This window comes from Chiloscyllium plagiosum, unplaced genomic scaffold, assembly GCF_037043375.1.
Source record: "Chiloscyllium plagiosum isolate Xiang-an unplaced genomic scaffold, Cpla_swu_hap1 HiC_scaffold_1, whole genome shotgun sequence".
In the NCBI taxonomy this organism is placed as follows: domain Eukaryota; kingdom Metazoa; phylum Chordata; class Chondrichthyes; order Orectolobiformes; family Hemiscylliidae; genus Chiloscyllium; species Chiloscyllium plagiosum.
This window is the reverse complement of record NW_028270139.1, coordinates 169621982-169646075: the sequence shown is the minus strand read 5'-3', so window position 1 is coordinate 169646075 and position 24094 is coordinate 169621982. Positions and strand designations below refer to the sequence as shown.

General features: G+C 48.4%; 1 protein-coding gene across 1 annotated transcript in view; it reads right to left on the bottom strand.

Moving 5' to 3' along the window:
• Positions 1 to 868: 868 nt before the first annotated feature.
• The window catches only part of LOC148152294 (uncharacterized), a 96388-nt gene continuing 73162 nt past the window's right edge, over positions 869 to 24094 (bottom strand). Inside the window, exon 5 of the mRNA XM_087992281.1 lies at positions 869 to 1403. The gene's annotated coding sequence lies outside the window, so the exon portion shown is untranslated. The remainder of the gene's footprint in view (positions 1404 to 24094) is intronic.

Here is a 24094-nt window from a genome sequence, read left to right as displayed (position 1 = left end):
TGACTTACAAATATATCGCCGTTCCTTCACCGTCGCCTCCAAATCACTCATCATCCTGACTTACAAATGTGTCACCGTTCCATCACCGTCGCCTCCAAACCACTCACCGTCCTGACTTACAAATATATCACCGTTCCTTCACCGTCGCCTCCAAACCACTCACCGTCCTGACTTACAAATATGTCACCGTTCCTTCACCGTCGCCTCCAAACCACTCACCGTCCTGACTTACAAATATATCACCGTTCCTTCACCGTCGCCTCCAAACCACTCACCATCCTGACTTACAAATGTGTCACCGTTCCATCACCGTCGCCTCCAAACCACTCACCGTCCTGACTTACAAATATATCACCATTCCTTCACCGTCGCCTCCAAACCACTCACCGTCCTGACTTACAAATATATCACCGTTCCTTCACCGTCGCCTCCAAACCACTCACCGTCCTGACTTACAAATATATCGCCGTTCCTTCACCGTTGCTGGGTCAAAATCCTGGAATTCCCTCCCTCAGGGCATTGTGGGTCAACCCACAGCACATGGACTGCAGCGGTTCAAGAAGGCAGCTCACCCCCACCTTCTCAAGGGGCAATTAGGGACGGGCAATAAATACTGGGCCCAGCCGGTGAATCTCATATCTCATGAATGAATTAAAAAAAGCTAACAATAGTCTGAAATACTTCCCTCTGTGCTGTCTGTTTCTGTTATTGTGTGACAAAGGGATAGCATGCCAGTTTGAAGGGAGAGGGATGAAATGAAACTTATCAACATTATCAACAGTGAGGAAGATAGTGACAAACCTCTATCAATGAAGATAGATTTATGATAGACCAGGTCAGAAGTGGGAAGTGATTTATTCTGCACAGGGACAAGAAAAAACTCTGAAGGACAGAATTGTAAATGCCCATAAATCAATAAAGATGAAAGGATACATTGAAACAGCAGTTAACATTTCTGATACAACCCTCAACCTGCAATTAACTAAACAGATCAAAGCCGAAACCTTTGTTTCTGCTTTTTCCCCATCCTCACCATGGGAAAAAAGGGATGTTTTTCTTCATACAATCAGCCAGAATACTTTGCCAAGTTCTGGGTGCCACACTTTAGGAAAAACAAGGAACTTCAGTTACGCAGAAAGGCTGGAGAAGTTGGGATTTTTAATGGAGAGAGGGGAAGGAGGGTTTGACAGAGTTGTTTAAAATCACGAGAGGCCTGGACAGAGCAGATCAGGTTCCACATGATGATAGAGTCAATCACAAGAGAGGATGATGATTGAATTCAAGTGGTTGGTGCAGGGTAAAATGTTTTAATGCAGCACATTGTTTGTATCTGGAACGCATGGCCTGAGAGTGTTGCCGAGGCAGGTTTGCTAGCGATTTTAAAGAGAGAACTGGATTATTATCTGTAAAAGAAGAATATGCGAGACTCGGAGTTGGAATTAGGTGAATTGCTCCGGAGGAGATCCAACTGATCAATCATCTATCAATGTACAAAACGTTCTCACTTCCAAACTTCCCACTTTGGCCCCTCCTATTCCACTATCAACCATCATACCGCACCCACTCCCCGATACTGGGACCTTACCTTGAGGCCCTCTGCCTGCCTTTCACCTCTGACAAACTGCAAACCCCTTCTCACAATGTCTCTTTCTGACCATTTCTTATTCTGTTCCAATGACATTTCTCTGGTTTGCTGCTTGCTGACCTCTAATGCCCTGGGAGACACAGTGGTATGTATTGGGCATATCTCACAGACAGACAAACACTGCTTGACATTGCGGCTTTCTGACCAAGAGAAGAAGCACTCAAACAGAACACAGGCCGATGTGCTCTGACCGAGGAGATTACAAGACCCAGGAGTTGCCACATCGAACTGATCGTAAGACGCTCAAGAACAAACCTGTTAATCTGAACAAGTGGCACTGTCCACAGTTTTAATTTTCTGCCCATTTCTTGGAATTTTACATTGGAATCAATATTTCTCCTCAGATGTTAATTTATTAATTTTTATTGATTATCAATTTGCGCAATTACAGAATCCTTACAGGGTGGAAGCCCCACCCAACCCTCCAAAAAAGTGCCCAGACCCACACTATCCCTGTCACCCCACATTTCCCATGGCTAATCCACCCCTAACCTCGACATCCCGGGAGACAAAGAAGGGTGGTAAGGACAAGCCAGGGAACTGTAGACCAGTGAGCCTGACCTCAGTGGTGGGCAATTTGTTGGAGGGAATCCTGAGGGACAGGATGTACATGTATTTGAGGAGAAAGTGAGGACTGCAGATGCTGGAGATCAGAGCTGAAAATGTGTTGCTGGAAAAGCGCAGCAGGTCAGGCAGCAACACATCCAAGGAGCAGGAGAATCAACGTTTCATATCCGCCACAAATTCACCTGCACCTCCACACACATCATCTATTGCATCCGCTGCACCCGATGTGGCCTCCTCTATATTGGGGAGACAGGCCGCCTACTTGCGGAACGCTTCAGAGAACACCTCTGGGGCACCCGGACCAACCAACCCAACCACCCCGTGGCTCAACACTTCAACTCCCCCTCCCACTGCACCAAGGACATGCAGGTCCTTGGACTCCTCCATTGCCAGACCATAGCAACACGACGGTTGGATGAAGAACGCCTCATCTTCCGCCTAGGAACCCTCCAACCACAAGGGATGAACTCAGATTTCTCCAGTTTCCTCATTTCCCCTCCCCCCACCTTGTCTCAGTCCCAACCCTCGAACTCAGCACCGCCTTCCTAACCTGCAATCTTCTTCCTGACCTGTCCGCCCCCACCCCACTCCGGCCTATCACCCTCACCTTGATCTCCCTCCACCTATCGCATTTCCAACGCCCCTCCCCCAAGTCCCTCCTCCCTACCTTTTATCTTAGCCTGCTGGACACACTTTCCTCATTCCTGAAGAAGGGCTTATGCCCGAAACGTCGATTCTCCTGTTCCCTGGATGCTGCCTGACCTGCTGCGCTTTTCCAGCAACACATTTTCAGCTATACATGTATTTGGAAAGGCAAGGACTGATTAGGGATATTCATGGCTTTGTGCATGGGAAATCATGTCTCACAAACTTGATTGAGTTTTTTGAGGAAGTGACAAAGAAGATTGATGAGGGCAGAGCAGTAGATGTGATCTATATGGACTTCAGTAAGGCGTTCGACAAGGTTCCCCATGGGAGACTGATTAGCAATGTTCGATCTCATGGAATACAGAGAGAACTAACCATTTGGATAGTTTGCAGATGACTCCAAAATTGGAGTGTAGTGGACAGCGAAGAGGGTTACCTCAGATTACAACAGGATCTTGACCAGATGGGCCAATGGGCTGAGGAGTGGCAGATGGAGTTTAATTCAGATAAATGCGAGGTGCTGCATTTTGGGAAAGCAAATCTTTGCAGAACTTATACACTTAATGATAAGGTCAGAGGGAGTGTTGCTGAACAAAGAGACCTTGGAGTGCAGGTTCATAGCTCCTTGAAAGTGGAGTTGCAGGTAGATAGGATAGTGAAGAAGGCATTTGGTATGTTTTCCTTTATTGGTCAGAGTATTGAGTACAGGAGTTGGGAGGTCATGTTGCAGCTGTACAGGACATTGGTTAGGCCACTGTTGGAATATTGCGTGCAATTCTGGTCTCCTTCCGATCGGAAAGATGTTGTGAAACCTGAAAGGGTTCAGAAAAGATTTACAAGGATGTTGCCAGGGTTAGAGGCTGGGGCTGTTTTCCCTGGAGCATCGGAGGCTTATAGAGGTTTACAAAATTATGAGGGGCATGGATAGGGTAAATTGACAAAGTCTTTTCCCTGGGGTCAGGGAGTCCAGAACTAGAGGGCATAGGTTTAGGGTGAGATGGGAAAGATATAAAAGAGACCTAAAGGGCAACTGTTTCACACAGAGGGTGGTACGTGTATGGAATGAGCTGCCAGAGGAAGTGGTGGAGGCTGGTACAATTGCAACATTTAAAAGGCATTTGGATGGGTATATGAATAGGAAGGGTTTGGAGGGATATGGGCCGGGTGCTGGCAGGTGGGACTAGACTGGGTTGGGATATCTGGTCGGCATGGACGGGTTGGACCGATGGGTCTGTTTCCGTGCTGTACATCTCTATGACTCTAATGGGCAATTTAACATGGCCAATGCACCTAAAGTGCACATCTCTGGACTGTGGGAGGCGACTAGAACCACTGGAGGAAACTCATGTTGACATGGGGAGCATGCGCAAACTCCCCTCAAGAGGGTGGTATAGAACTGAGGTCCCTGGTGCTGTGAGGTAGCGGTGCTAACCACTGAGGCACCGTGCCAGCCCAATATGTCAACCATTTATAAATAAAAGATGTTTCTGTGTTGCATTTTACAAATACCTTACAAAGTTAGATACTATCGCATCAATGTCCATCTATAGTGCATCATTGACATGGGCTGTTTACCAAAGCACTTCTCATGAAGACGTTTGAAACAGTTCGGCAAAATGTAAATAAGGAATTTCAAATGAACTAGGGCAGATTTGGCTGGAGTGGGCAGGAAAAAGGAGTTTAGTAGCAGAGACAGTTGAGGATCAATGGCAGACCTTTTTTTAAAAAGTGCAGGACTCAGAACATATATATGCCTGTGAGAAAGGACAATTCCATGAATAAGATAAGCTCACCACAATTAACAAGGGAAGCTGAGGATACATTTAAATTGGAAGAAAAAAATATACAAAATGGCAAAGATTATTGGTGAGCCAGAGGATTGGGAAACTTAAAAAGCAAAAGATAGTCAAAATAAAGACAGAGAAAGTAAGTGCTGGGAGGTAGCTAGCAAGCCAGGCAAAAGTGAGGACTGCAGATACTGGAAACCAGAGTCTAGATCAGAGTGGTGCTGGAAAAACACAGCAGGTCAGGCAGCATCCGAGGAGCAGGAAACATCAAGCTGGATAACAAGGGCAACAGAGGGTAGAAAATAGATATACAGGCCCCTCAGAGAATAATGTTGGGGATCCAGGAAATAGAAGATGAGTTGAGTAGATATTTTGCATTATTCTTCACAGTAGAAGACATTAATACCTCTCCAATATTACCAAATATTAATTGCATTAATACCTCCCCAATATTACTAAATAATCAAGTGTTAAAAGGGGGAGAGGAAGTCAGTAGGTAGAGTATAGCATTAGAAAACCAGGTCAGGCAGCAGTGAGGAGCAGGAACCCTTCAACAGAGCTGTCGCTGCCTGACCTACTTTCCAGCATCACACTTCATCAACTCCGGCTCTCTCACATCTGCAGGCCTCACTGTCTCCAAGAGGAAATAAGTATAATAACTAACACAAGAGAAAATATACTCATGAAACTATTTGGGCTAAAGGCTGACAAGTTCCACTGGGAACCATTTTCCCGATTTCTTATGATCATAGAATTCCTACAGTGTGAAAACAGGCCATTCGGCCCAACAAGTCTGTACCAACCCTCTAAGGAGTAACCCACTCAGATACATCCTTTTACCTTATTACTCTACATTTACCCCTAAAGCACCTAACCTACACATCGCTGAACACTATGGGACAACTTAGCATGGCCAATTCACCCTGGGAGTGGGTGTGGACATGAGGATGGTGCAGTTCATGTAGTTTATATGGATTTCAGCAACTACTTTGACAACATCCCACAAGGGAGACTGATAAGAAGATAAATGCATGTGGGATCCTGAGAAACGTGATAAATTATTCCGAAAATGGGCTTTGTGGCAGGAGATTGAGGGAAGGCTGTTTGTGTGACTGTCGGTGGTGTCCGATGCGTACCACTGGGGTTGGGTGCTGGGTTCCTTTACTATATATATATATACCCTATATACTTGAGTAAAAGTTGATCTCATTTAAAAGTTGACCTATTTTTGGCTAAGAAATCTGGAATTTTCCATATCTCTTGAGTAAAGGATGACCCTCGTTCTTCACAGACAACAGATCAACATTTTTGAATCAGAGTATTATCCTGCACATAAATGTTAAGGTGAGGAAATGAATCTTTTTTCGTGCTGTTATATGAGATCACACCAATTCGGCATGAGTCAGGTGGCAACCAACCTTGTGGGATACAACCATATCCCCTCGTTGAGGTTTTAAAATTTATTCATCATTTTGTGAAAAAATGCCCTCCAGAAAGAAAAAACAAAAACCATACAGTAGTGTTTAATCTGAAAGTTATTGAAGTTGCAGAGAAGAAAAATAACTGTGCAGCAGCAAGAAAACTTTCTTTTTCAGAGAACCTTGGAAGAGACTGGAGAAAGATATTGAATCAAACTCAGACCACACCAGAGTGGAAGTATGCCAACATAGCAAGTAACCACAACTAGAGAAAACATTACTGAGTGGCTGCTTGAAAATCGTTAAAATGGAAAATGTGTTAGTGGGTGGTGAAGTGTGTGGGGGAGGTGAGTGGTGAGGTGTGGGGGAGGGGGTGGGTGGTGAGGTGTCGGGGAGGGGGTGGGTGTTGAGGTGTGGGGGAGGGGGTGGGTGGTGAGGTGTGGGGGAGGGGGAGGGTGGTGAGGTGTGTGGGGGAGGTGAGTGGTGAGGTGTGGGGGAGGGGGTGGGTGGTGAGGTGTGGGGGAGGGGGTGGGTGGTGAGGTGTGGGGGAGGGGGTGGGTGGTGAGGTGTGTGGGGGAGGTGAGTGGTGAGGTGTGGAGGAGGGGGTGGGTGGTGAGGTGTCGGGGAGGGGGTGGGTGTTGAGGTGTGGGGGAGGGGGTGGGTGGTGAGGTGTGGGGGAGGGGGAGGGTGGTGCTGTGTAGGGGGAGGGGGTGGGTGGTGAGGTGAGGGGGTGGGTGATGAGGTGTGGGGGAGGTGGGTGGTGAGGTGTGGGGGAGGTGGGTGGTGTGTGGGGAAGGGTCTGGGTGGTGAGGTGTGGGGGACGAGGTGGGTGGTGAGGTGTGGGGGAGGTGGGTGGTGAGGTGTTTGGGGGAGCTGTGTGGTGAGGTGTGGGGGAGGGGGTGGGTGGTGAGGTATGGGGGAGGTGGGTTGTGAGGTGTTTGGGGGAGGTGGGTCGTGAGGTGTGAGGGAGGATGTGGGTGGTGAGGTGTGGGGGAGGAGGTGGGTGGTGAGGTGTAGGGGAGGGATGCTGGTGGGTGGTGAGGTTTTGGGGAGGAGCCAGTGGTGAGGTGTGTGGGGGAGGGTGGGTGGTGAGGTGTGGGGGAGGGGGTGGGTGGTGAGGTGTGTGGGGGAGGTGGGTGGTGAGGTGTGGTGGAGGGGTGGGTGGTGAGGTATATGGGGGAGGGTGTGGGTGGTGAGGTGTATGGGGGAGGGTGTGGGTGGTGAGGTGTTGGGGAGGCTTGCCGGTGGGTGGTGAGGTTTTGGGGAGGAGTCAGTGGTGAGGTGTGTGGGGGAGGTGGGTGGTGAGGTGTGTGGGGGAGGGTGTGGGTGGTGAGGTGTTGTGGTGGCTTGCCGGTGGGTGGCGAGGTTTTGGGGAGGCGTCAGTGGTGAGGTTTTGGGGAGGGGGTGGATGGTGAGGTGTGGGGGAGGTGAGGACTTATTCATTGCTTGTTGACATATGTTGGAGGGAGGAGGTGATTGGTGACGTGATGGAGTGTAGAGGTGATGTGGGTGGTGAGGTATGGGGATGTGGGGGTAGTTGACGAGGCGTTGAGATTTGGGGGGGGGGGGATAGTGAGTTGTTAAAATGGAATAGATTCCCTACAGTATGGAAACAGACCGTTGGGCCCAGCAAGTCGACACTGACCCATTCCCCTACTTGACATTTACCCCTGACTCATGCCCCTAACTCACACATCCCTGAACACTGTGGGCAATTTAGCATTTCCAATTCACCTAACCCACACATCCCTGAACACTGTGGGCAATTTAGCATTTCCAATTCACCTAACCCACACATCCCTGAACACTGTGGGCAATTTAGCATGGCCAATTCACCTAACCCACACATCCCTGAACACTGTGGGCAATTTAGCATGGCCAATTCACCTAACCCACACATCCCTGAACACTGTGGGCAATTTAGCATGGCCAATTCACCTAACCCACACATCCCTGAACACTGTGGGCAATTTAGCATGGCCAATTCACCTAACCCACACATCCCTGAACACAACGGGCAATTTAGCATGGCCAATTCACCTAACCCACACATCCCTGAACACTACGGGCAATTTAGCATGGCCAATTCACCTAACCCATACATCCCTGAACACTGTGGGCAATTTAGCATTTCCAATTCACCTAACCCACACATCCCTGAACACTGTGGGCAATTTAGCATGGCCAATTCACCTAACCCACACATCCCTGAACACTGTGGGCAATTTAGCATGGCCAATTCACCTAACCCACACATCCCTGAACACTGTGGGCAATTTAGCATGGCCAATTCACCTAACCCACACATCCCTGAACACTGTGGGCAATTTAGCATGGCCAATTCACCTAACCCACACATCCCTGAACACTGTGGGCAATTTAGCATGGCTAATTCACCTAACCCACACATCCCTGAACACTGTGGGCAATTTAGCATGGCCAATTCACCTAACCCACACATCCCTGAACACTACGGGCAATTTAGCATGGCCAATTCACCTAACCCACACATCCCTGAACACTACGGGCAATTTAGCATAGCCAATTCACCTAACCCACACATCCCTGAACACCACGGGCAATTTAGCATGGCCAATTCACCTAACCCACACATCCCTGAACACTGTGGGCAATTTAGCATGGCCAATTCACCTAACCCACACATCCCTGAACACTGTGGGCAATTTAGCATGGCCAATTCACCTACCCCACACATCCCTGAACACTGTGGGCAATTTAGCATGGCCAATTCACCTAACCCACACATCCCTGAACACTGTGGGCAATTTAGCATGTCCAATTCACCTAACCCACACATTCCTGAACACTGTGGGCAATTTAGCATGGCCAATTCACCTAACCCACACATCCCTGAACACTGTGGGCAATTTAGCATGGCCAATTCGCCTAACCCACACATCCCTGAACACTGTGGGCAATTTAGCATGGCCAATTCACCTAGCCCACACATCCCTGAACACTGTGGGCAATTTAGCATGGCCAATTCACCTAACCCACACATCCCTGAACACTGTGGGCAATTTAGCATGGCCAATTCACCTAACCCACACATCCCTGAACACTGTGGGCAATTTAGCATGGCCAATTCACCTAACCCACACATCCCTGAACACTGTGGGCAATTTAGCATGGCCAATTTACCTAACCCACACATCCCTGAACACTGTGGGCAATTTAGCATGGCCAATTCACCTAACCCACACATCCCTGAACACTACGGGCAATTTAGCATGGCCAATTCACCTAACCCACACATCCCTGAACACTGTGGGCAATTTAGCATGGCCAATTCACCTAACCCACACATCCCTGAACACTGTGGGCAATTTAGCATGGCCAATTCACCTAACCCACACATCCCTGAACACTGTGGGCAATTTAGCATGGCCAATTCACCTAACCCACACATCCCTGAACACTACGGGCAATTTAGCATGGCCAATTCACCTAACCCACACATCCCTGAACACTACGGGCAATTTAGCATGGCCAATTCACCTAACCCACACATCCCTGAACACTACGGGCAATTTAGCATGGCCAATTCACCTAACCCACACATCCCTGAACACTGTGGGCAATTTAGCATGGCCAATTCACCTAACCCACACATCCCTGAACACTACGGGCAATTTAGCATGGCCAATTCACCTAACCCACACATCCCTGAACACTACGGGCAATTTAGCATGGCCAATTCACCTAACCCACACATTCCTGAACACTGTGGGCAATTTAGCATGGCCAATTCACCTAACCCACACATCCCTGAACACTGTGGGCAATTTAGCATGGCCAATTCACCTAACCCACACATCCCTGAACACTACGGGCAATTTAGCATGGCCAATTTACCTAACCCACACATCCCTGAACACTGTGGGCAATTTAGCATGGCCAATTCAACTAGCCCACACATCCCTGAACATTGTGGGCAATTTAGCATGGCCAATTCACCTAACCCACACATCCCTGAACACTACGGGCAATTTAGCATGGCCAATTCACCTAACCCACACATCCCTGAACACTGTGGGCAATTTAGCATGGCCAATTCACCTAACCCACACATCCCTGAACACTGTGGGCAATTTAGCATGGCCTATTCACCTAACCCACACACCCCTGAACACTGTGGGCAATTTAGCATGGCCAATTCACCTAACCCACACATCCCTGAACACTACGGGCAATTTAGCATGGCCAATTCACCTAACCCACACATCCCTGAACACTGTGGGCAATTTAGCATGGCCAATTCACCTAACCCACACATCCCTGAACACTGTGGGCAATTTAGCATGGCCAATTCACCTAACCCACACATCCCTGAACACTGTGGGCAATTTAGCATGGCCAATTCACCTAACCCACACATCCCTGAACACTGTGGGCAATTTAGCATGGCCAATTCACCTAACCCACACATCCCTGAACACTGTGGGCAATTTAGCATGGCCAATTCACCTAACCCACACATCCCTGAACACTACGGGCAATTTAGCATGGCCAATTCACCTAACCCACACATCCCTGAACACTACGGGCAATTTAGCATGGCCAATTCACCTAACCCACACATCCCCGAACACTGTGGGCAATTTAGCATGGCCAATTCACCTAACCCACACATCCCTGAACACTACGGGCAATTTAGCATGGCCAATTCACCTAACCCACACATCCCTGAACACTGTGGGCAATTTAGCATGGCCAATTCACCTAACCCACACATCCCTGAACACTGTGGGCAATTTAGCATGGCCAATTCACCTAACCCACACATCCCTGAACACTACGGGCAATTTAGCATGGCCAATTCACCTAACCCACACATCCCTGAACACTGTGGGCAATTTAGCATGGCCAATTCACCTAACCCACACATCCCTGAACACTACGGGCAATTTAGCATGGCCAATTCACCTAACCCACACATCCCTGAACACTGTGGGCAATTTAGCATGGCCAATTCACCTAACCCACACATCCCTGAACACTGTGGGCAATTTAGCATGGCCAATTCACCTAACCAACACATCCCTGAACACTGTGGGCAATTTAGCATGGCCAATTCATCTAACCCACACATCCCTGAACACTGTGGGCAATTTAGCATGGCCAATTCACCTCACCCACACATCCCTGAACACTACGGGCAATTTAGCATGGCCAATTCACCTAACCCACACATCCCTGAACACTGTGGGCAATTTAGCATGGCCAATTCACCTAACCCACACATCCCTGAACACTGTGGGCAATTTAGCATGGCCAATTCACCTAACCCACACATCCCTGAACACTGTGGGCAATTTAGCATGGCCAATTCACCTAACCCACACATCCCTGAACACTGTGGGCAATTTAGCATGGCCAATTCACCTAACCCACACATCCCTGAACACTACGGGCAATTTAGCATGGCCAATTCACCTAACCCACACATCCCTGAACACTACGGGCAATTTAGCATGGCCAATTCACCTAACCCACACATCCCTGAACACTGTGGGCAATTTAGCATGGCCAATTCACCTAACCCACACATCCCTGAACACTGTGGGCAATTTAGCATGGCCAATTCATCTAACCCACACATCCCTGAACACTGTGGGCAATTTAGCATGGCCAATTCACCTAACCCACACATCCCTGAACACTGTGGGCAATTTAGCATGGCCAATTCACCTAACCCACACATCGCTGAACACTACGGGCAATTTAGCATGGCCAATTCACCTAACCCACACATCCCTGAACACTGTGGGCAATTTAGCATGGCCAATTCACCTAACCCACACATCCCTGAACTCTGTGGGCAATTTAGCATGGCCAATTCACCTAACCCACACATCCCTGAACACTGTGGGCAATTTAGCATGGCCAATTCACCTAACCCACACATCCCTGAACACTGTGGGCAATTTAGCATGGCCAATTTACCTAGCCCACACATCCCTGAACACTGTGGGAAATTTAGCATGGCCAATTCACCTAACCCACACATCCCTGAACACTGTGGGCAATTTAGCATGGCCAATTTACCTAACCCACACATCCCTGAACACTGTGGGCAATTTAGCATGGCCAATTCACCTAACCCACACATCCCTGAACACTGTGGGCAATTTAGCATGGCCAATTCACCTAACCCACACATCCCTGAACACTGTGGGCAATTTAGCATGGCCAATTCACCTAACCCACACATCCCTGAACACTGTGGGCAATTTAGCATGGCCAATTCACCTAACCCACATATCCCTGAACACTGTGGGCAATTTAGCATGGCCAATTCACCTAACCCACACATCCCTGAACACTGTGGGCAATTTAGCATGGCCAATTCACCTAACCCACACATCCCTGAACACTGTGGGCAATTTAGCATGGCCAATTCACCTAACACACACATCCCTGAACACTGTGGGCAATTTAGCATGGCCAATTCACCTAACCCACACATCCCTGAACACTACGGGCAATTTAGCATGGCCAATTCACCTAACCCACACATCCCTGAACACTGTGGGCAATTTAGCATGGCCAATTCACCTAACCCACACATCCCTGAACACTACGGGCAATTTAGCATGGCCAATTCACCTAACCCACACATCCCTGAACACTGTGGGCAATTTAGCATGGCCAATTCACCTAACCCACACATCCCTGAACACTGTGGGCAATTTAGCATGGCCAATTCACCTAACCCACACATCCCTGAACACTGTGGGCAATTTAGCATGGCCAATTCACCTAACCCACACATCCCTGAACACTACGGACAATTTAGCATGGCCAATTCACCTAACCCACACATCCCTGAACACTGTGGGCAATTTAGCATGGCCAATTCACCTAACCCACACATCTCTGAACACTGTGGGCAATTTAGCATGGCCAATTCACCTAACCCACACATCCCTGAACACTACGGGCAATTTAGCATGGCCAATTCACCTAACCCACACATCCCTGAACACTGTGGGCAATTTAGCATGGCCAATTCACCTAACCCACACATCCCTGAACACTACGGGCAATTTAGCATGGCCAATTCACCTAACCCACACATCCCTGAACACTACGGGCAATTTAGCATGGCCAATCCACCTAATCCACACATCCCTGAACACTATGGACAATTTAGCATGGCCAATTCGCCTAACCCACACATCCCTGAACACTGTGGACAATTTAGCATGGCCAATTCACCTAACCCACACATCCCTGAACACTGTGGGCAATTTAGCATGGCCAATTCACCTAACCCACACATCCCTGAACGCTGTGGGCAATTTAGCATGGCCAATTCACCTAACCCACACATCCCTGAACACTGTGGACAATTTAGCATGGCCAATCCACCTAACCCAGACATCCCTGAACACTGTGGACAATTTAGCATGGCCAATTCACCTGACCTACACATCTTTGGACTGTGGGAGGAAACCGACGCAGACACGGGGAGAATGTGCAAACTCCACATAGTCGCCCGAGGGTGGAATCGAATGGGGGTCCCTGGTACGCTGAAGCAGCAATGCTAACCACTGAGCCACTGTTTTTTTTAAATAAACCAGTTAAGATCTGCCTTCCTCCCTCATTCATCCGACCCCACACCCCTGGCCTATTAGGAGCAGAAATTAGGCCATTTAGCCCATTGAGTCTGCTCCACCAGTCGATCATGGCTGATACGTTTCTCGTCTCTATTCTCCTGCTTTTTCCCTGAACTCTTGATATACAAGAGTATCTATCTCTGTCGTAAATATACTCAATGTTTCCATGCTGTACACCTCCAAGACTCTATGCCCTGGCTGACTCTGGCAATGAATTCCATGGATTAATCACTTGCTGGCTGAAGAGGTTTCTCCTTATCTCTGTTCTAAAAGGTTTTGCCTTTCCTCTAAAGCTGTGCTCACAGGTCCTAGTCTCTCCTACTAATGGAAACATCTTTCCAACATCTACTCTGTCCAGGACATTCAGTCTTCTGTAAGTTTTAATTAGATCCTCCCTCATCCTTCTAAACTCCATCGAGTATAGACCCAGAGTCCTCAAACGTTCATCATACGTTAAGCTTTTCATTCCTGGGACCCTTCTCGTGAATCTCCTCTAAACCCGCTCCAAGGCCAGTACATTCTTCCTGAGATATGAAGCCCAAAACTGCACACAATACTCCAAATATGGTCTGACCAGAGTCTGATAGAGCCTCAGAAGTACATCCCTGCTTTTATATTCAAGTCCTCTCAAAATAATAGACAATAGACAATAGGTGTAGGAGTAGGCCATTCTGCCCTTCGAGCCTGCACCACCATTCATTATGATCATGGCTGATATCCTCAATCAGTATCCTGTTCCTGCCTTATCCCCATAACCCTTGATTCCACTATCCTTGAGAGCTCTATCCAACTCTTTCTTAAATGAATCCAGAGACTGGGCCTCCACTGCCCTCTGGGGAAGAGCATTCCACACAGGCACCACTCTCTGGGTGAAGAAGTTTCTCCTCATCTCTGTCCTAAATGGTCTACCCCGTATTTTTAAGCTGTGTCCTCTGGTTCGGCACTCACCCATCAGCGGAAACATGCTTCCTGCCTTCAGAGTGTCCAATCCTTTAATAATCTTATACGTGTCAATCAGATCCCCTCTCAGTCTTCTAAACTCAAGGGTATACAAACCCAGTCGCTCCAATCTTTCAACATAAGATAGTCCCGCCATTCCAGGAATTGACCTTGTGAACCTACGTTGCACTCCCTCAACAGCCAGAATGTCTTTCCTCAAATTTGGAGACCAGAACTGCATACAATACTCCAGGTGTGGTCTCACCAGGGCCCTGCAAAGCTGCAGAAGCACCTCTTTGTTTTTATACTCAAACCCTCTTGTTATGAAGGCCAGCATGCTATTAGCCTTCTTCACTACCTGCTGTACCTGCAGGCTTACCTTCATTGACTGGTGTACAAGAACACCCAGATCTCTTTGTACTGCCCCTTTACCTAACTTGACTCCATTTAGGTAGTAATCTGCCTTCCTGTTCTTGCCACCAAAGTGGATAACCATACATTTATCCACATTAAACTGCATCTGCCATGCATCCGTCCACTCACCTAACCTGTCCAGGTCACTCTGTAATCTCCTAACATCCTCCTCACATTTCACCCTGCCACCCAGCTTTGTATCATCAGCAAATTTGCTAATGTTACTATTAATACCATCTTCTATATCATTAATATATATTGTAAAAAGCTGCAGTCCCAGCACTGATCCCTGCAGTACCCCACTGGTCAATGCCTGCCATTCCGAAATGGAGCCGTTTATCACTACTCTTTGTCTCCTGTTAGCCAATCAACTTTCAATCCAAGTTAGTACTTTGACCCCAATACCATGCACCCTAATTTTGCTCACTAACCTCCTATGTGGGACTTTATCAAAAGCTTTCTGAAAGTCCAGATACACTACATCTACTGGATCTCCCTTGTCCATCTTCGGAGTTACATCCTCAAAAAATTCCAGAAGATTAGTCAAGCATGATTTCCCTTTCATAAATCCATGCTGACTCTGACCTATCCTGTTACTACTATCCAGATGTGTCGTAATTTCATCCTTTATAATTGACTCCAGCATCTTTCCCACCATTGAGGTCAGACTAACTGGTCTATAATTTCCTGCTTTCTCTCTTGCTCCTTTCTTAAAAAGTGGTCCAACATTAGCCACCCTCCGATCCACAGGAACTGATCCTGAATCTATCGAACTCTGGAAAATAATCACCAATGCATCCACGATTTCTCGAGCCACCTCCTTCAGTGCCCTGGGATGTAGACCATCAGGCCCCGGAGACTTATCAACTTTCAGACCTAACAGTCTCTCCAACACCAATTCCTGACAAATATAAATTCCCTTCAGTTCAGGTCCTTTAGCCACTGTTACCTCAGGGAGATTGCTTGTGTCTTCCCCAGTGAACACAGATCTGAAGTACCAATTCAACTCTTCTGCCATTTCTTTGTTCCCTGTAATATATTCCCCTGTTTCTGTCTTCAAGGGCCCAATTTTAGTCTTAACCATTTTTTTTGCCTTTCACATACCTAAAAAAACTTTTACTATCCTCCTTTATATTTTTGGCCAGTTTACCTTCCTGCCTCATTTTTTCTCTGCGTATTTCCTTCTTAGTAATCCTCTGTTGTTCTTTAAAAGCTTCCCAGTCCTCAGTTTTCCCACTTATCTCAGCTATGTTATACTTTTTCTCTTTTGACTTTATATGTTTCTTAACTTCCCTCGTCAGCCACGGACACCCCTGCCTCCTCATAGGATCTTTATTCCTTTTTGGAATGAACTGATCCTGCACCTTCTGCATTATACCCAGAAATATCTGCCATTGTTCCTCCACTGTCATCCCTGCTAAGGTATTGCACCTTTGAACTTTGGCCAGCTCCTCCCTCATAGCTCCATAGTTCCCTTTATTCAACAGAAATATTGTCACTTCCAATTGCAGATTGAAGCTTATTGTATTATGGTCACTACTTCCCAATGGCTCCTTCACTTCGAGGTCTCTGACCAATTGTGGTTCGTTGCACAATACCAGATCCAGAATTGCCTTCAGCACCAGCTGTTCAAAGAATCCATCTCGGAGGCACTCCACAAAGTCTCTTTCTTGACGTCCAATACCATCCTGATTCTCCCAGTCTACCTGCATGTTGAAATCCCCCATAACAACTGTAGTGACATCTTTGTGACAGGCCAATTTCAGCTCCTGATTTAACTTACATCCAACATCCAGACTACTGTTTGGGGGCCTGTAGATAACTCCTAAGAGAGTGTTTTTACCCATAGAATTTCTCAGCTCTATCCACATTGACTCTACATCCCCTGACTCTAGGTCCCCCCGCGCAAGAGACTGAATATCATCCCTTACCAACAAGGCCACCCCACCCCCTCTGCCCGTCAGTCTGTCCTTACGATAGCACGTGTAGCCTTGAATATTCATTTCCCAGGCCCTGTCCACTTGAAACCACGTCTCAGTTATCCCCACAATATTGTAGCTGCCAATTTCCAAAAGAACCTCAAGCTCATCCATCTTATTTCTAATACTTCAAGCATTCATATATAGTATTTTTAATTTGTTACTGCCCTCACCCTTCCCATCAACTCCTATTTCACTCTAGACAATAGACAATAGACAATATGTGCAGGAGTCGGCCATTCAGCCCTTCAAGCCTGCACCGCCATTCAATATAATCATGGCTGATCATTCCTAATCAGTATCCTGTTCCTGCCTTATCTCCATAACCCTTGATTCCACTATCCTTGAGAGCTCTATCCAACTCCTTCTTAAATGAATCCAGAGACTGGGCCTCCACTGCCCCCTGTGGCAGAGCATTCCACACAGCCACCACTCTCTGGGTGAAGAAGTTTCTCCTGAGCTCTGTCCTAAATGGTCTACCCCGTATTTTTAAGCTGTGTCCTCTGGTTCGGGACTCATCCATCAGCGGAAATATGTTTCCTGCTGCCAGAGTGTCCAATCCTTTCATAATCTTCTCCGTCTCAATCAGATCCCCTCTCAATCTTCCAAACTCAAGGGTATACAAGCCCAGTCGCTTCAGTCTTTCAGTGTAAGGTAATCCCGCCATTCCAGGAATTGACCTCGTGAACCTACGCTGCACTCCCTCAATAGCCAGAATGTCTTTTCTCAAATTTGGAGACCAGAACTGCACACAGTACTCCAGGTGTGGTCCCACCAGGGCCCTGTACAGCTGCAGAAGCACCTCTTTGCTTCTATACTCAATCCCTCTTGTTATGAAGGCCAGCATGCTATTAGCTTTCTTCACTACCTACCTTACAGCATGATCCCTTTCTGAGTTTTCTCAAATGCCATCACTGCAGTTGCCTTCCTAATTAAGGACTCAACATGCAAGTTTACCTTGAGAGAATCCTGAACTAGAATTCCCATGTCTCTTTGTACATCAGAATTCTGAATTTTCTCACCATTTAGTAAACAGTCCTACCAAAGTGCATGACCTCACACTTTCCCACGTTGTACTCCATCTGACACTTCTTTGCCCCCTCTCCTAACCTGTCCAAATCCTTCTGCAGCCTCCTCACCTCCTCAATGCTATCTGTCTCTCTACCTATCTTCTCAAAACCCGCTATCATATGCAAACTTAGCCAGAATGCCCTCAGTTCCTTCATCTCGATCATTAATGTATAAAATGTAGTCACAACATTGAGCTTTGCAGAACACCACTTGGTCACTGGCTGCCACACTCCCTCTCCAACAGGTCCATCGTTGGCCTCCTCCATTGCCGCAGTGAATCAGACCATAAATTAGAGAACCAACACCTTATCTTCTGCCTACAGCCCAAAGGACTCAACATTGAGTTCTCCAATTTCAAATAACATTCCCACCCGTCCCCCAGCTCCATTTCAAGTCCCGTCTTCATTTCCAGTCCCATCTCCTCCCTTCCTTTACATCTACCGACCCTCCTTTCCAGCTACCATTGACCAACCAAGCCATACCATCTACCTGTGTCCTCCTATCACTGCCTCACCATTCTGCTACCCTCCCCCCACCCTCTCTTATCTGTAGCTCCCAATACCCCTGCATCTAGTCCTGAAGAAGGGTTATACTCAAAACATTGACTTCTCCACATCTTGACGCTGCCTGGCTTGCTGTGCTCTCCCAGCCTCCTGTTTGTCTATCCTTAGCTGGTCTGGCCTACATGTGACTCCAGACCCACAACACCTCTGAAATGGCCTCGCAAGCCAGTCAGTTGTACCAATTGCTATGAAATCTCATCAAAGAAATGAAACCAGACAGATCACGTGGCATTGACCTAGGCACTGGAAAAGACAACAGCAGAAACAGCGCTGTTGACTCAGCAAAGTCCTCCTCACTAACATCTGGGGGCTAGTGCCAAAGTTGGGAGAGCTGTCTCACAGACTAGTCAAGCACCAGCCTGACACCATCCCTGCCTGTTTCACGAGGGCCAACACCATCCCTGTGCCTAATGCGGCCCATGCAGCATGGCTCAATGATTACTGCCCAGTGGCCCTAACCTCGGTGGGCATGATGTGCTTTGAAAGGCTGGTCATGGCATTAATCAACTCCAGCCTCCCCAGTACTGGACAAATGTTCAGCACAACATCGTGGGCCAAAGGGCCTGTTCTGTGCTGTATTGTTCTATGTTCTATGTACTTTTGACCCACTCCAATTTGCCTATTGGACCAACACTTGCCCGAAGGGCCATATCACTTGCCCTTCAGTCCTCCCTAGAACATCTTGACACCAAGAACAGCTATGTAAGAATCCTACTCATTGACTACAGTTCAACACTAGTATCCCCTCGAGACCGATTACTAAACTTAGTGATCTCAGACGAAGCCCCACTCTCTGCAACTAGATCCTCAGTTTCCTGACCCACAGGCCACAATCAGTGAAGGTTGGGGACAATATTTCATCCTCACTAACACTCAACACTGGAGACCCCAGGAATGCATACTCAGCCCCCTTCTGTACTCACTACGTACCCATGACTGTGTCGCCAAATACCAGACTAATGCCACTTACAAGTTCACTGATGACACCACCATAGTTGCTCAAATCTCAGATGGCGACGAAACAGACTACAGACAGGGGGTGGAAGACCTGGAAAAATGGTGCACTGAGAACAACCTAGCTCTCAACGCCAGCAAAACCAAAAGAACTCATTACTGACTTTTGGCGGGATGTTACTCATGCCCCTCCTACACATTAACTGCACAGAGGTGGAACAAATGGAGAGTGTCAAGTTCCTGGGAGTGGTCTTCCACAACAAGCTTTCCTGGACTCTTCATGTGGACGCACTGGTTACAAAGGCCCAACAACGTCTCTTCTTCCTCAGACAGCTGAGGAAATTTGCCATGATGGCGATACCCTTGCCAACTTTTATAGGTACACCATCGATAGTATTCTGTCTGGATGTATCACGAGGAGAAAGTGAGGACTGCAGATGCTGGAGATCAGAGCTGAAAAATGTGTTGCTGGAAAAGTGCTGCAGGTCAGGCAGCATCCAAGGAGCAGGAGAATAGACGTTTCGGGCATAAGCCCTTCTTCAGGAATGAGGAAGGTGTGCCAAGCGGGCTAAGATAAAAGGTAGGGAGGAGGGACTTGGGGGAGGGGCGTTGGAAATGTAATAGGTGGAAGGAGGTTATGGTGAGGGTGATAGGCCGGAGAGGGGGTAGGGGCGGAGAGGTCGGGAAGAAGATTGCAGGTTAGGAAGGTGGTGCTGAGTTCGAGGGTTGGGACTGAGACAAGGTGGGGGGAGGGGAAATGAGGAAACTGGAGAAATCTGAGTTCATTCCTTGTGGTTAGAGGGTTCCTAGGCGGAAGATGAGGCGTTCTTCATCCAACCGTCGTGTTGCTATGGTCTGGCAATGGAGGAGTCCAAGGACCTGCATGTCCTTGGTGGAGTGGGAGGGGGAGTTGAAGTGTTGAGCCACGGGGTGGTTGGGTTGGTTGGTCCGGGTGTCCCAGAGGTGTCCTCTGAAACGTTTCGCAAGTAGGCGGCCTGTCTCCCCAATATAGAGGAGGCCACATCGGGTGCAGCGGATGCAGTAAATGATGTGTGTGGAGGTGCAGGTGAATTTGTGATGGATATGGAAGGATCCCTTGGGGCCTTGGAGGGAAGTGAGGGGGAGGTGTGGGCGCAAGTTTTGCATTTCTTGCGGTTGCAGGGGAAGGTGCCGGGAGTGGAGGTTGGGTTGGTGGGGGGTGTGGACCTGACAAGGGAGTTGCAGAGGTAGTGGTCTTTCCGGAACGCTGATAGGGGAGGGAGGGAAATATATCCCTGGTGGTGGGGTCCGGTTGGAGGTGGCGGAAATGACGAAGGATGATACGATGTATCTGGAGGTTGGTGGTGTTGGTAGATAAGGACCAGTGGGGTTCTGTCCTGGTGGCAGTTGGAGGGGCGGGGCTCAAGGGCGGCGGAGCGGGAAGTGGAGGAGATGCGGTGGAGGGCATCGTCGATCACGTCTGAGAGGAAATTGCGGTTTTTGAAGAAGGAGGCCATCTGGGTTGTACGGTATTGGAACTGGTCCTCCTGGGAGCAGATGCGGCGGAGACGAAGGAATTGGGAATATGGGATGGCGTTTTTACAGAGGGCAGGGTGGGAGGAGGTGTAGTCTAGGTAGCTGTGGGAGTCGGTCAGTTTATAGTAAATGTCCGTGTTGAGTCGGTCGCCCGAGATAGAAATGGAGAGGTCTAGGAAGGGGAGGGAGGAGTCTGAGACGGTCCAGGTAAATTTGAGGTCGGGGTGGAAGGTGTTAGTAAAGTGGAAGAACTGTTCAACCTCCTCGTGGGAGCACGAGGCAGCGCCAATACAGTCATCGATGTAGCGGAGGAAAAGGTGGGGGGTGGTGCCAGTGTAGCTGTTCCATATATCCTACAAAGAGGCAGGCATAGCTGGGACCCATGCAGGTGCCCATGGCTACTCCTTTGGTTTGGAGGAAGTGGGAGGATTGGAAAGAGAAGTTGTTCAGAGTGAGGACCAGTTCAGTCAGTCGAAGGAGGGTGTCAGTGGAAGGGTACTAGTTGGGTCAGCGGGAAAGGAAGAAGCAGAGGGCTTTGAGTCCTTCGTGATGGGGGATGGAAGTGTACAGGGACTGGATGTCCATGGTGAAGATAAGGTGTTGGGGACCAGGGAAGCGAAAATCATGGAGGAGATGGAGGGCGTGGGTGGTGTCCTGAACATAGGTGGGGAGTTCTTGGACTAAGGGGGACAGGACCGTGTCGAGGTATGCGGAGATGAGTTCGGTGGGGCAGGAGCAGGCTGAGACAATGGGTCGGCCGGGGCAGTCAGGTTTGTGGATTTTGGGCAGGAGGTAGAAACGGGCGGTGCGGGGTTGTGGGACTATGAGGTTGAAGGCGGTGGATGGGAGATCCCCGAGGTGATGAGGTTATGGATGGTCTGGGAGATGATGGTTTGGTGGTGGGAGGTGGGGTCATGGTCAAGGGGGCAGTAGGAGGAGGTGTCCGCGAGCTGGCGATTAGCCTCAGCGGTGTAAAGGTCAGTGCGCCAAACTACCACTGCACCTCCCTTGTCTGCCGGTTTGATAGTGAGGTTGGGGTTGAAGCGGAGGGAGTGGAGGGCTGTGCGTTGTGAGGGTGAGAGGTTGGAGTGGGTGAGAGGGGTGGACAGGTTGAGGCGGTTAATGTCGCAGCAGCAGTTGGCTTTGAAGAGATCGAGGGCGGGTAAGAGGCCAGTACGGGGTGTCCAGGTGGATGGGGTGTGTTGGAGGTGAGAGAAGGGGTCGTCAGAGGGTGGGCGGGAGTCCTGGTTGAAGAAGTAGGCGCGGAGGCGAAGGCGGCAGAAGAATTGTTCGATGTCTCGCTCACTACCTGGTATGGCAACTGCACCATTCAAGATTGGAGACGGTTACAGAGAGTGGTGAACTCGGCCCAGACAATCACAAAGGCCAACAGCCCATCTATAGGATCCATCTACCAGGCCCGCTGTCAAGGAAAGGCCGCCAGCATTCTCAAAGATCCATCCCACCCTGGCAATGTTTTTCTACAACCTCTACCATCAGGGAGAAGGTACAGAAGCCTGAACACACGCATCAGCCGGTTTCAAAACAGTTTCTACCCTACTGCTGTTAGAATACTTGAATGGACTCACAAACTCTTAACATTCCCCTGTACCTGTGTTTTTGTTTTTGCCGCTGTTTACCTATTATTCACTTATCTATGTTCCTTAACTCTGTGATCTGCCTGTATTGTTCGCAAGACAAAGCTTTTCACTGTACCTCGGTACACGTGACAATAAATTCAATTCAATTCAATTCGGTCATACACATGAAATCTTATCTTACAGACAATGTCCCAGATACTGTGCTCACTGTCCCTGGATTTGGCCTGTCTCACTGTCAGAATACTCCCAGCAGAGCTGGTGACACAGTGATGTACAATCAGGAGACTTCAATATTGATTCTGGACCCTACAAAGTCTCCTGGCTTTAAGTTAAACATGGGCAAGAATGTATCAATACTCGACCATGTTGTACAATACTTGGAGGAAGACCAGAGGATGGCAAGGGTGCAGAATGTACTCTGGGTGTGTGATTTCAATGTCCACCACCAAGAGTGGCTCTGCAGCAGTACTACAGACTGAGCTGGTCGGGTCCGAAAGGACATAGCTGCCTGACTGGGTCTACAGCAGCTGGTGAGGGAGCCAATAAGAGGTAAAAACGGACTTGACCTCATCCTGATCAATCTGCTGGCTACAGATGCATCTGTCCATGACAGTATTGGTAAGAGTGACCATCACACAGTCCTTGTAGAGGCAAAGTCCATCTTCACACTGAGCATGTTCTCCATCATGTTGTGTAGCACTAACACTGTGCTAAATGGGATAGAGTTTGAATTGACCAAGTAACACAAGACTGGCCATTCACTTTCCTGCACTTTCCCTGCAACCTTCAATTCTTCTACTTGTCAGGAACTGTCTATCTGGCCTCAGCCCTAAATATACATAAGGACTGTGTCCCCACAGCGATCTGCAGCAAGAAGTTCCAAAGACATTCAACACTCTGAGAAAAGAAATTATTTTGCTTGCTGAGCTGGAAGATTTGTTCTCAGACATTCCATCATCATGCTAGGTAACATCATCAGTGAAGCGCTGGTGTACTGTCCCACTTGCTATTTATCTGTCTTGGTCTGTTGTGGTAGGGGATATCACTTCCAGTTCTGTTTCTGAGAGGTTGATCAATGAGATCTAAATTGATATGTTTGTTATTGGAGTTCTGGTTTGAATGCCAGGCCTCTAGGCATTCCTGTGCGTGTCTCTGTTTAGCCTGTCCCTGGATGGATGCATTGTCTCAGTCGAACAGTCCCTCATTGTCTAACATCGGACAGAATGGCAGGAAACTAGCCACCAGGATACATGAACAACAACTAGCCACCAAAAGATATGCCCAAGTATCACTGGTATCCTTACACACAGACACCAGTTCGACTGTCCAGACGAGGGACACCAGTTCGAC